This window comes from Cyprinus carpio, unplaced genomic scaffold (genome assembly GCF_018340385.1).
Source record: "Cyprinus carpio isolate SPL01 unplaced genomic scaffold, ASM1834038v1 S000006593, whole genome shotgun sequence".
Lineage (NCBI taxonomy): Eukaryota > Metazoa > Chordata > Actinopteri > Cypriniformes > Cyprinidae > Cyprinus > Cyprinus carpio.
In genome coordinates this window covers 413,551-425,705 of record NW_024879242.1, presented here as the reverse complement: position 1 = coordinate 425,705, position 12,155 = coordinate 413,551, and the positions used below count along the sequence as shown (strand labels likewise).

General features: G+C 37.1%; 1 long non-coding RNA gene across 1 annotated transcript; it reads left to right on the top strand.

Annotated features, from left to right (window-relative positions):
- The first annotated feature begins 7,271 nt into the window (after nt 1-7,271).
- Nucleotides 7,272-11,189, top strand: LOC122144129. Its single transcript, XR_006159549.1, has 2 exons — nt 7,272-7,339; nt 7,425-11,189. It is a non-coding gene; the product is annotated as an uncharacterized LOC122144129 (long non-coding RNA).
- Nucleotides 11,190-12,155: the final 966 nt, after the last annotated feature.

Here is a 12,155-nt window from a genome sequence, read left to right as displayed (position 1 = left end):
TGAGCTTTCTAATGCCATTTTTAGTGACGCTTGATTCAAATTCCCCCGTCTACCTGCGCGGATATCAACTGCGCAACAGAGCTGTAGGTTGCCAGGTTGAGGTCACAAAATGGGTTCAAAATTGTATGATGTATCTATTGTGTGAGTAGGATACGTTTCATACAAGATCTGGCAACTGGACAACCTTGGAATAATGTATTGACGTGATTATTCATATTATGAGGTAAAGGCCATACAAATTACGGGAGTTTCCCGGGAGAAATAACAAAACGGGAGGGGGGCGGGAGATGGGTGTGAAATACGGGAGACTCCCGGGAAAAACGGGAGTGTTGACAGGTATGATGTAAACATGTGTCTCAATGCTCGCGCATATGCCCTAAACACAACAACTATGAAATGAAGAAGTGTCGGCAATCTAGGTGTGAGACAAGCACCAGTGGTCAGAATATTACAGACAAAAGAATAATGATTAGCAGCAGTTCAGAGTCAACTATCATGTTTGCAATACAAAAGTACCATTCTATTTCCAAACTTTAGCATGATGTGGAAAAAGAAATTGGAGTCAGTTTGTTACTTTATTTTATTAGTGTTCATTTATTTTATTAAACTGGATAAATTGTTATAAACTTTTTTTTTTTTTTTTGTTTTTTTTATTTATTTTTTTTTGATAAAAACAAAGGTTTATTGTTTTATGTTCTTTTGGCATTTAATTTATTGTATACCCTTTAAATTTGCTTATTGAAAGAAAAACAGCAGGAGCAGCAGTATGGTGTAACATTTACTTGCTACCTTATATATTTACCTCCTTTTCATTCTTTTCATGGCTTTGGAAAACTTGTCTCGGATGTTTCTCCGCTTAGCTTTTTGCATAACTCTGGCTCATCGACACCAAGTTTTGTTGCAATTACTTTCTAGGAATTAAATGCTTTCTCTGAACCTTTAAAGTATGTACGTGTTGGAAACTCAGAACCCGAAAACCAGGAGACTCTTGGGTAATCTTCAGCAGAATTCTTTATTGAGAACGACCTGATTGAGAACGCAGCAGTCATCAAAAGTCTAACTAGTCATTGATACATTGTGGTTTATATACATTTCAAGGGGGAGGGATACATAGAGGTGGAGACAATTTAAACAAAGCATGCAAATGCAGTACAGGAAGAAGCCAGACACTGGCATTTTCCCAGCCTTGATCTCATCAGCATAACAGTGTCATCCAAATGCATAGGTGTCAATCTAATCCGTTTTAAAAAGCCAAATGGCAAGGAAGAGCACAAAGACAAAAGGTCATCATCTCAGACACCTGGGCTTCCTGATTTGAGCCTTTTAACCTCAAAATGTAAAACACAATGTACATAACTTTTTCAGTTTATATACTATTACATTGGAACCTAGATAAAAAGATGTCTTTGGAGAACTGGGCAACCAGTTCTTCTTCTCCTTAGCCCAGGTAAGACACCTCTGACGTTGTCTGTGGTTCAGGAGTGGCTTAACAAGAGGAATACAACAACTGTGGCCAAATTCCTTGACACGTCTGTGTGTGGTGGCTCTTGATGCCTTGACCCCAGCCTTAGTCCATTCCTTTTGAAGTTCACTCAAATTCTTGAATCGGTTTTGCTTGACAATCCTCATAAGGCTGCAGTTCTCTTGGTTGATTGTGCATCTTTTCTGTCCACACTTTTTCCTTCCACTCAAACTTTCTGTTAACATGCTTGGATACAGCACTCTGTGAACAGCCAGCTTCTTTGGCAATGAATGTTTGTGGCTTACCCTCCTTGTGAAGGGTGTCAATGATTGTCTTCTGGACAACTGTCAGATCAGCAGTCTTCCCCATGATTGTTTAGCCTAGTGAACCAAACTGAGAGACCATTTTGAAGTTTTGAGTTGATTAGCTGATGTCAACATATTCTAATGTTGGTGGGTTTTTGTTAAATGTGAGCCAAAATAATCACAATTAAAAGAACCAAAGACTTAAACTACTTCAGTCTGTGTGCATTGAATTTATTTAAAACACGAGTTTCACAATTTAAGTTGAATTACTGAAATAAATTAACTTTTCCACAACATTCTTATTTATTGAGATGCACCTGTATCTGTGCAGCTCAGTTATTTGACACATTGGATTTGTGTTCCTGTGGCTCAGTGGTAGAGCACTGCATTAGCAGTGCAAAAGGTTGTGGGTTCGATTCCCAGGGAACACACATACTGGTAAAAAATGTATGGCCTAAATGCACTGTAAGTTGCTTTGCATAAATGTAAATGTTGCTAATAACAGGAGATGCTGTTCTCTTACCTGACCTCCGTTGAATGAGATACGAACCAGGAAAAAAAATTGCAATTAAAAGGGTGTGGTTTGTTTCAAAACACACACTGTTTTTGTATAAACAATGTGGAAAGGTGGAAATTCAAAGGTGTTTAGGAGCCAAAACTAACTCTCCCAGAGAGTTCGCTTTGGTCAGCTGTTTCGAACTGCTGAAACAAACTCAAAACGAACTTCGTTTCGGCATGATTTTGTTCGAAATGACGTCATATCAGTTCGATCTTCAATTTTGTTTGAAGTATATTGGGGCCTTTCACAATCTGTATCGATAATGAAACATGTTCGGTCGCACTTCTTAGGAGGTTGGGTAGTTGGGTAGGTTTGTCATGTTTTTTGGTGGTTTAGTAATGTGTGGGGTGGGGGGGTAGATATCTATATACACACACACACTCAAACAAACACGAATATAGTTATTTTTTATACAAAAAATAAAAAAGCAAATTACAAACCATAATACATAGATACAGATTAAATATTAAATAAACTTGTTTTTCAAATTCAGTACTTTTAGCATGTATACATTCATTTAACATCTTTTGTTGTTCGATTAACATTAATGAGACAGAAAGGTATTTAATTAGGCTGCTGTCCCTTTAAGACCAAATGAATGTAATAGACTAACACATATATCCGGTTTTCACCCTCCTGTTTACCTTCACTTAAACCATAACGACTGTATTTACGTATGATACTCCCCACGATGGACAGCTGTGTGTGTATTTGACAATTAAGGCTCAAGGAGAACTGATTGCAGAACTGGGATCGCGCGGTGCGTGGCCGAGAGAGTATTTCTGTTGTGTGTCATTCAGCATGATTCCGCCTATCTATCCCACCTTCACTTACTGCAAGTTGATCGATAACTAATTGTGATTGGATGGTAATTTTTTTCTACGACAAACTTTGTTACCTTTTAGGCTGTTCTTCAGTGACAGAATACTTCTACTACTCGCTCTGATCACCTCGTCAAAAATAAATTTTGAAATTCAGGACAAAACATGATTTTTTCAAAATACACTAAAAATAGAGCTGAAATAAGGGACTATCCTGGGAAAAATAAGACGTCTGGCCACCCTACAGTTAGGCTATTTGTTATTTGACTGAGTGGTATGTATGGATGTTGTAAATGATGATGATGTTCTTTTATTGATGACAAAGTTTTTTTGTATTTTATGAAGAATGTTGTGGTCAATAGTGTCGAATGCAGCGCTAAGATCCAATAGCACTAATAGAAAAATACAAACCATGATCAGATGATAACAGGCAGGTCCTTTGTACATCAGTCTACGCAGAGCAATCATCTCAGTACTATGATACGGTCTAAATCCCTGACTGGAAATCCTCACAGATACCATTTTTCTCTAAGAAGGAATATAATTGTGAGGATACTACCTTTTCTAGTATCTTGGACAGAAAAGGGAGATTCGAGATCTTACTATAATTAACTAGTTATTTGGTGGGTCAAGTTGGTGTTTTTTTTGATGAGCAGGCTTAATAACAGCCAGTTTTAAGGTTTTGGGGACATATCCTAATGACAATGAGGACTTAATAATAGTCAAAAGAGGATCTATGACTTCTGGAAGCACCTCTTTTAGGAACTTAGATGGAATAGGGTCTAACATACATGTTGGTTTAGATGATTAACAGTTTATTACAATTCTCTTCCTCTCCTATAGTAGAGAATGAGGTGGAACTGTTCCTCAGGGGATCTATAGTGCACTGTCTGATGTGAGTACTGTAGCTGACGGCTGCATGGTTACAATTTTATCTCCTAATAGTAGCGATCTCTAGAAGTAAAGTAGTTCATAAAGTCATTACTGCTGTGCTGTTGGGAAATGTCAACACTTGTTAAAGCTTTATTTTTTCTTAATTTAACCACTGTATTGAATAAATACCTTGGGTTATGTTTGTCTTCTTCTAAAAGAGATGAAAAGTAATCAGATCTAGCAGTTTTTAATGCTTTTCTGTAGGATAGGTTACTTTTCTGCCAAGCAATACGAAATACCTCTAGTTTTGTTTACCTCCAGCTGTGCTCCATTTTACAGGCTGCTGTCTTTAGGGTGCGATATACCATGGTGTCAGACTGTTTTCTGTAATCTTCCTTAAGCGTAAAGGAGCAACTGTATTCAAAATGCTAGAAAAGAGAGAGTCCATAGTTTGTTCCATCATCAAGTTGTTCTGAGGTTTTGGATATGCTAAGGAATTGGGATACATCAGGAAGATTACTTACAAAGCAGTCGTTTGTGGTAGAAGTGATGGTTCTACCATACTTGTAACAAGAAGTAGAATTTACAGTTTTAGCTATATGAAGTTTGCACAAAACTAAATAATGATCAGAGATATCATCGCTTGGCTGCATAATTTCAACACCATCAACATAACAATGAGTAGGTCCTGAGCTGTGTTTTCTAACCCCAATATAGGCAGTCATTCATTTATAAATTTATTTAAAATAGTTTTTTTTTAAGTATTATTTATCTATTATTATTTTTAACTAGGCTTATCATTGTCAGGTGTTTTATTGCTCTTAAAGGGTTAGTTCAGTCAAAAATGAAAATTATGTCATTAATGACTCTCTCATGTCGTTCCAAACCCGTAAGACCTCCATTCATCTTCGGAACACAGGTCTGTTGTGAGCGCGTTCACAACACTGCAGTGACGCCACTGACGTACGACGCTGCTGATGTGTTTTCTTTGTTATTGGGCGTGCCAGAGAACACGTCAGCAGCATCGTACGTCAACAGTCACAGCAGTCGCGTTCACAACAGACCCGGAAGAGAAGAAAATGTTGAATAAAGTCGTAATTTTTGTTATTTTTGGAGCAAAATGTATTTTCGATGCTTCAATAAATTCTAACGGACCAGAGTCGGCGTCAGAGCAGATCTACTGGAGGGGCATTGGATCATCGGCGGGGGGGCACTGTCGTTTGATAAATATTTTTTGATGCATTGGCAACATCATAGTAGCATGTAAATCCAGACCTAAATCTGAAATATCTATATAGAATGACAATGAACGATTTAGACTTGGGTTTTTATCTAAAAGAGGAACAGAAGACAGCGCTGAAATTTGCTGTTTTTGCCGACCGGATACGGCAAGAGTCAGTTAGCTCCAATTATCTATATAGAATGACTTTCTACCCTAGAATGTTAGCTTCAATGATCTATCTATATAGAATGTCATTATATAATTTTTATTTTTATCTTGATTCCTAATGCACAACAGATGAAGATTGTTAGGTTAAACGTTCAGAATACGATTCCATATAAGGTTAGTATAGCCTAGTTCAGCACTTTGCGAATGGACAGCGACTCAAGTAGCACGTAGTAGCCTATTCTTCATACGAGTTCAGTAGCCTACATTTTTGGGAAAAGTGCGAGGAATTGCGGCTAACGTTCATAACCTTGCACGTAGAGAGCGCTTTTAAGAGCTAAGATAGGCTAGGCTACATCGTTATCGGGAAACCCGGCCCAGAACAGATAGCCTAAACCAACAGAACAGGACCAAAATAATAATATAAATATAATATAGGCTAAATAAAAAACATAAAATAGGCCTACAATAAATAGCTATATATTTTTTATACTTAAATAATTAACAAATTACGACGACAAAAATAAAACACTGAATAATTTTGTTGATTTGAAAAACCGGCAAAAAAATGTCCCCATCAGACAAAGTTTTTTCTTATAGATGTTTCTGAAAACTTTCTTTTCTTTTCTGAAAAAGGCTTTTTTCTTCATAAAACGAGTTGGAAATCATCACACAAATGTCTGCGTATGGACCAGTTAAATCAGAAAACTAAAATTCGCCTGCAGAGAATAAGGATGTCACAACAATAATGAGCCACTCACGAAAGGTATAAGGTTTAACTGATTTTTTAGTTTTTGATTTGCGCAGAATGCAAATTTTGTAGAACTTGAGAAATAGATAAAGATAAAATAAAATACAGGAAATGGAAAAAATAAAATACAGAAAATACAAAGTATGCTTCAACAAATAAAATAATTTCTTTAAACACCGTTTTTTCTTAGGGTTTCAAGGACTTTAAATACTCTAGGACTCATTTTCTAAACAAAATAAATAAAGGACAAAAATAAATGCTATTACTTTATGCTGATACTTGTTTTTAACCTGGGTGCGAGTGCGCTGCAAATCAAATGTAACAAGTTTACTCGGCGACAAATAAGCATTCACCATGATAAGGCCTAGTAACGTGCCATGAACAACCAAAATTATGCATTTTCCCCATTCTTTTTATTTTATTTAATTTAAGTTACAGTTTGAACATTTCATTTTAAAATAATAACTGAAAGGGATAATTTTTTTTTTGGGCCACGCCATGGCCTGTAGGAGGGGCATCAATGACCGCTAGGGGGGCATGGCCCTTGAATGCCCCACCACAGCGCCGGCGCTGTAACTGACCCTCTGATGTCACATGGACTACTTTGAAGATGTTTTTATTACCTTTCTGGACATGGACAGTATACCGTACATACATTTTCAATGGAGGAACAGAAAGCTCTCGGACTAAATCTAAAATATCTTAAACTGTGTTCCAAAGATGAACAGAGGTCTTACGGGTTTGGAACGACATGAGGGTGAGTCATTAATGACATAATTTTCATTTTTGGCTGAACTAACCCTTTAATTTCCATATTTACATGCTTTAAGGCTGTGTGATTTTCAATGAAATATTTGACTAATAATTCGCTCATTTTTCTGCTCTGATCCTCATTCACGATGATTCTGATCAAATACCATGTGAGGCTAATTTTAATATATTTTCGGTTAGTTGTGCACATCGGCTTTTTTTAAAGAAAGAAAAATCAGCTCACCTTAGACGCACGTTGTAAAGCCCACGTATTATTTCCCTCCTCTCGCTGCTTCTGACTCCAGTCCAGCGGGTTGCGCTAAAACACGGTTTTTTTTTTTTTTTTTTTTTTTTGATTAAACATCATTGGAAGAAGATTAGTTTCACCGTGCTCTCTGTTGTTTTGTTGTGATGCTGCATTGATACAAACGGTTAGAAATGTTGTTTCTGTAAATAGAAAGATACCGTTTTTGAATCAGGTCAGCAAATATACCTTTAATATTCTTATCCTCACAGTCGTGTCTAAATGTTGAAGCAAGCAGGAATATCTGGAGGAGTATCTGAACTGAGATCTGCTGCTGTGAAGATGGTGTTTGTTAAAGAGGAGAGAGAGGAGGACACGAGTGAACCAGAAATCCGGAGAATAAAACTTGAACCAGAAACCTGGATAATAAAACAAGAAGAACTAGAACCATGGAGAATAAAACACGAGGAACAAGAAACCTGCAGAATAAAACACGAAGAACTAGAACCCAGGAGAATAAAACACGAGGAACCAGAAACCTGGAGAATAAAACATGAGGAACAAGGAGGTTGGTATTCATTCTTCATTCATCTTTAATGAATTTAATGTTTGTGGTACATTAGGCTTACAAAGCTTTAACCCTCTACGGTCTGAGGGGGTTTTGGGGCCCTGTAGAAGTTTTGACATGCCCTGATATATATATATATATATATATATATATATATATATATATAAGGATTAGGGATGCAACAATACAGTTAGCCCACAGTTCAATACATACCTCGGTTTTTTAACCACGGTTTTCGGTTCGGTTCTGATGGCTTGAGTGTTTTTTTGTTATTCTATGCTTAGGCAATAGGAACAGTAAGAGGTTAAGAAGAAAAAAAATAAAAATGATTTATTGCAATACTCCTTTATTTTACTTAAAAGCAAAGAAAAGTCCACTAGTTCCAAGTGTATTGTATAATATTAAATATTTTTTATTTGAAAATTAACACTGATATCTTACAGCTGCTGGTAGCCCATGTACAAACTGGGGAACACATAAATTCCTAAATTTTGAAAATAAACATACATGTGAAGTTAGTAAACATAAATTGACCATTTCAAATAAACATACTTGTACTTCAGTAAACATAAATAAACCATCTTAATTAAACTTAACAGTACTCCAGTTCAGTATCCTTCATTCAGAATGTAAAGTGCAATTTCACTTAGGTCAGCTATCTATTCCTGTATTTTGAGGTTCTTCTGTAAAAAGATAAGCCTGTCAACATTCTCTGCAGCAAGGCGAGAGCGTTTTGCACTTACAATGTCCCCGGCAGTGGAGAAAATTCTCTCACTCGCAACAGAGGTTCCTGGGACACAGAGGTGTTGTTGTGCAGCTTTTGCTACATGGGGAACTTGCATTCATTTGTTTTTTCACCATATGAATGGATCAGCATCCACATTAATACTGTCTGCTAACTTGTATGTGGTGACTTCCTCCTCAATGATCTGGGGAAATGGCCTACCCTGCTGTTCCTCAGTTTTGAAAAGCTCCCCAAATACCTCTGACATTGCTGTCTTCTTCTTGGGAGGGGGAGAGGATGGATTGTCTTCCTCTATGGAGGGCACAGGATTCTCCACTAGACCCTTTGCATCAAAGAGAATGATCCTTTAGTATAATTATTACACATATAAGCACACACAGCTCAGAACCACAACCATCTCCAGTGTAACATATGACAAATGTGAAATTATTTTGATCAGTGAAAAGGACACAAGATATATAACAAACATCTAAGTAGATAAAACAATCAAAATCACACACGATTAAAAAAAACAACAATCAAATAGTACCTGCTGTTCATGCTCCAGAATTTCACGGATGATATTCCTGAAGGGCTTATCACGAGAGTCTTCATCAAGGTAAGGCAGGGATTTAAACCTGGGGTCAAGGGCTGTGGCCATTTGGAGGTAATCATGAAGATTAGGGTCAGTGTACCTCTTTGCCAGGTCATTTGTAATGGCTGCTTTGGCTTCTTTGACTGTTGCACTGTCCTGGTCTTCTGGTGGCATGGATTTGAGAATCATCTCTTTCAGAGGAAGGATCATTGATATAGTGGGGGTTGTTTCACTGCTCATGAGAGTTGTCACTGTTTTCAGTGGTTTGAGGACCTGAATCAGTTCTTCTGCCAGTTTCTGTTCACTGTCATTCAACATGGTTATGTTCTTGACAGACAGCTTCAGATCTTTGTCAAGTAAGGCAGAGTAGATGGCGGGCTGCTGTTCTGTGTATCTTTCCAACATGTCATGTACTGTATTCCACCGAGTTGTGACATCATGAATTAACTTGTGTCTGGGCAAGTTTAACATCTCCTGCTTCACAGTCAAAACATGGTGGGCTTTGGTGCTTTTGTGAAAAAAAAGTCACTATTTTTCTAACCCTCCCCAGGAGGCGGGACACTGTGTTGATTGACACTGCTTTCTTGGCTGCTAGGTTTACAACATGCGCAAAACAACTTATCTGTGGCCCCAGCCCATCAGCTTCATGGACTGCATTCACAATATTCGGAGCGTTATCTGTGGTGACTGGGAGTAACATATTTGGCCTCCTCAACTTCCACGTATTCACTGCTTTTGTCAACTCTTCTGCCAAATGAGCGCTTGTATGACTTTCATACAGGGGACGGGTTTGGAGTACAGCGCTTTTCATTTCCCAATCCGACATGTAGTGAACAGTTACAGTGAGGTAACTCATGGTTGCCCGCGAGGTCCAACCATCTGTGGTCAGAGCAAGGCTCTGTGCTTTAGCCAATTTGTACACAATACTGTTGCATGTCTTTTCATAGAGGTCGGGAATTATCTTGGTGCTGAAAAAAGTGCGAGACGGTTATCTGTAACGTGGATCGAGTGTTTTTATAAGATGACAAAAGCCCGCATCTCCAATCACCAAAAACGGCTGAAAAACTTTGGCAATGAATACCCCCACTGCCTTTGTTATTTTTATGTGTCTCTCTGAACCAGTTGGGTATGTATGCTGGAAGGATTCAGCGAGGGACTGTTGTTTTTTGGAGGACTTTATTACCTGCTCTGATATCCTGCCTTCAGACAGTGATATAGCTGGGTGATGGCACCGGAGATCTGCAGTCATGTTGGAAGTGTTTCCGTTTGAGTAGGCTACACGTGTAAAACAATGCTTGCAGACAGTCATTTTTTTGTTTACTGTTTTTTCTTCCTCGGCATTATACTCAACGGCAAAACTGAAATGTCTCCACACCACGGATTTGAAAGACGCCGGCGCTTCCTCGTACTGTAGCCTCGCTTCATCGCCGCTCGCCATGTTAAAGTGTTGAATTGATGGTTCAGCGCCCCCTAACTTTAGAGCATAGTGATTGAATATTTACTCGCGGGGAGGAGTTTCCTCATCTCAGCTCGTAGACTTAACAGGCACACACAAACAGTCAATTCGGAGAGAAATAAAATGCACATAAATTATTTAAACATAAAACCGAAAAAAACGCAATTCACAAGCGCGTATTGAACCGTGGATGTTGTACCGAACGGTTCAATATTATATTGAGATATATATATATATTTCTCTCCAGTATCTTAAAAATGTATTAATGCCTAAAGTCTGATGACACTGTAATCAGCACAAACTGGGCTACAGTAATATGTGAGCAGCATGGATGGCAGCGGTTAAGCCAGCCGCGGTTGAAATGCGCACATATTACCATGATTACAGTACTTGCAGGAACACCGAGAGAGAATGCACTTTCAGAGCTTTTCATTTAGACGCACAGAATTGAGATATAATTTAACAAGATTACATTTCTTGATTTCTCTTTTCTACTTATGCTTTAATATGCGTGTTATTTATTGGTGTTTTGACGGTTGTTTGTTACTGTTTTTTGGTCAGTATATATAGATGTCGACTGATAGTGGATTTTGCCGATACTGATAGCTAGGTTGGACCACACTGGCTTTCCCGATTAATTAACCGATAGTTTTTAAAATAGATACTGAACAAAAACCAAAATAGTGCTTTATTTTGATTTAAAAAAAAAAATAATAATTACTTAATCATACTAGTAATAATAATAAAAGTAATAATTGATGCAAAATTTAATCCAATTCAGACGGTCAAGGTGTAATAATATGTACATTTATTAAAAAGAATATAGAGAACAGAAACCACAAATCATAACTTGGAAATAAAGTTCTGGATAATAACAACCTTCAAATATAGAAAATGTAAATCCAATGTTAGTACATTTTTAATAACAATCCATTTATGATGGATTGAACCCAACCAGTATTAATCAAAACATTAATATAATTGTAATTAAAACATAAGCAATTATTCTGTTTGAATCAAAAGTACCAAAATATTAGTATTAAAATATTAAAGTATCAAAGTATCTGAATTTCAAGGTATCTGAATTTGAATAAAAACCTGTAAGAGTTCTAAGTCTGAGTCTAATAGTTGTCGAGTGAAGCCAAAGAAGAGGAAGTGAGCTGAAAAGATAGAGAGACCAGAGTCTCAGAAGGTCAAAAACCACTCTATTTTGCAGAGTCCATCTTATATACTGTTGTTCTAGACATAAGTCGTCATCTGGCTATCACTAATAACACCTGACCTTTAAAAATAGTCTAGTCAATGTCTCGATTTTGGACTTCTTCCTCTTTTAGATTCAAAGTATCATACTGATAATTCTAAGAAATACTGATACAAAAGAACAATACATGCAGTTCAACTTCATATGCAAAACAGACTCAGCTGACTACGCAGTTAGATATACTGTGAAATTACATATGAGATATAACATAAAGTTTACCAAAAACATTTTGAATATAAAAATGAAACCTGTTAATATATATATATATATATATGAGACAGATCCTTACCATGAAATATTAATTTTTAACTTTTGAAATGAAACTTATCATTATGAATAGAACACATTCTGAGTACGTGACTTCTCAGAATCTCTCAACAACACTTGGGTTTAATTTAA